The sequence below is a fragment of the Marmota marmota genome, unplaced genomic scaffold (genome assembly GCF_001458135.2).
Source record: "Marmota marmota marmota unplaced genomic scaffold, marMar, whole genome shotgun sequence".
Lineage (NCBI taxonomy): Eukaryota > Metazoa > Chordata > Mammalia > Rodentia > Sciuridae > Marmota > Marmota marmota.
The window spans coordinates 402358-404507 of NW_025999864.1; the positions used below are offsets into that span (position 1 = coordinate 402358).

Genomic DNA, 2150 nt, shown 5'->3' on the forward strand with positions numbered 1-2150 from the left:
TAGTATAAACCCGACCCTTCCTCTGGTCACTATATTTGGCACAGAGGGTACTAACTGGCAGAAATCAAGCATTTAGTATATACTGTGTGTTTTGTTTTACCCATACTTACTCCCATTTTACTAATCAGATAGCACTAGCAGTCTAGCATTAAAGCGATCCTCTTCTGCAAAGCCTGAACCATCATATTGGAGGGATCCCTAGGGCTTCAGGACATCTGGAGTCCCAGCATCCTACTTATTCTTGGTACTATAAACCATCTTGGCTGTTATCACTTACTTGAAAAAAAATACTTTGAGAACTCCAAACCAATATGCTTCAAACATTAGAACTCAGATAAACACTGTGTGTTACAGCCTAACGCTATTATTTTCATGATCTAAATCCACATGAGCAAGAAGTCACCCAAGATTCTTTCCCCTGGTTCCAGGATTTTAATAGTACTCTGCAACTGATATCCTTTAGTCCTTACGTCTTCCCAATCCATTATGCTCTAAATTCACTTTCCTACATACTTACTTTATCATATAACCCATTCTTCTGTGGACTAGGATAAAATTCAAAGGGCATCTGAGGCCATCCTCAATTTCACCCCAGTCTGCAAACAGCCTTTCGTGATTCTGTTTCAGCAGCTTTCCTTTCTAACCAGTCACATGAATCTGCTTATTAGGAAAATGCCCTTGCTTATATTTCTCTGCTCCTTCACCTGCTATAATATTCCTCAGGTCTGGAATGAATGTGCTTGTGCCAATGTTCCCCATATTTTCCTCATATTGCTTTAGTCTCACCTTCTCTACAAGGACTCCATCTTGTAAATTCTCAATAGTGATCGACAGCAGAACACCTCCAGCCCTTTCTGTTATCACAACTTGGTTGTGTGTGTGTGTGTGTGTGTGTGTGTGTTCCCATTGCACCAAAGTTCCTTTGGGGCATAAACCACATTTATGGCTCAATATTAAAATACATTTATTGAGAATCTAGTTCTTTTAACTTCTTTTAACTCCCAATACAACACCTGACATTGAGCTGGGCTTGAAAGGGTGTTCAAAAATACATGTAAAGCCCGGCATAGTGACTCATGCCTGTAATTCCAGTGACTGGAGAGGCTGAGGCAGGAAGATTGCAAGTCCAAAGCCAGACTCAGAAAATTAGTGAGACACTTAGCAACTCAGGGAGACCCTGCCTCTAAATAAAATATAAAAATGTGTTGGGGATGTGGCTCAGTGGTTAAGCGATGCTGAGTTCAATCCCCTGTACCAAATAATAATAATAATATAATAATAATAATAATTGTAGAAGAAACAAAGGAAGCTAATATTATTTGAAAGCATACTATAAGCCAAGCCCTATAGTGAATGTTTTTATGTTCACTATTTTATTTAAACATAAATCCACTTTAGAAGGTAGGTGGTATTTTCCCATTTTAAGATGAAAATGGGAAATGCCACAGCTTCGGCAGCACTTATACTAAAATTGGAACAATAGGGAGATTAGCATGGCCCCTGTGCAAGAATTATATGCAAATTTGCAAAACATTCCAGATTTAAAAATAAATAAATTGGTAAAAGATACCATAAAAGAAAATCATTCTTCTGAGGAAAACTAAATCTTTCAAATAAATGCCATTTTGTAAACAGAATTTCTCTTTTTGTTACCAAACTGTCCCTTAAATTCATGGTGCATCTGAGCCCAATTATGAACTAGGTCATACAAATTAATTGTAATACATTAGTTGGGGTTTAGGAGCTAATGCTATGTCTGAATTTTTAAGAATGTGGTAGTATGCGTAGAAGCTAGAGTGGGAAAAGGACAAAAAAGAAAAGAGGGATCTTATGAAAATGGAAGGGAAAGCTGTAGAATAAAGGAAGGAGACTGGTGAAGGGTAGTATTGGGGAATGAAATGCACCTAATTATGGTAGGTGCTTGTAAGAATGCATCACAAAGAATCCCATTACTATGTATGATTATAATGGGCCAATTTAAAAAATTTAAAAGAAGAATGTTGTAGTATGAAGAATTCTTTTCTGAAAATTAAGCCTCTAGATCTAACTACCAATTTATTAAAAATTCAGGGATCTAGGGAGAAGATAAGCAATGCCATAAAGATGAATAAGCCAAATCCATATTATGGTACATTTTATTGGACCAAATG

At 36.8% G+C, this 2150-nt stretch overlaps 1 non-coding gene across 1 annotated transcript; it reads left to right on the top strand.

Moving 5' to 3' along the window:
* Positions 1-1439: 1439 nt before the first annotated feature.
* Positions 1440-1545, top strand: LOC125620154. Its single transcript, XR_007351734.1, has one exon. It is a non-coding gene; the product is annotated as a U6 spliceosomal RNA (small nuclear RNA).
* Positions 1546-2150: the final 605 nt, after the last annotated feature.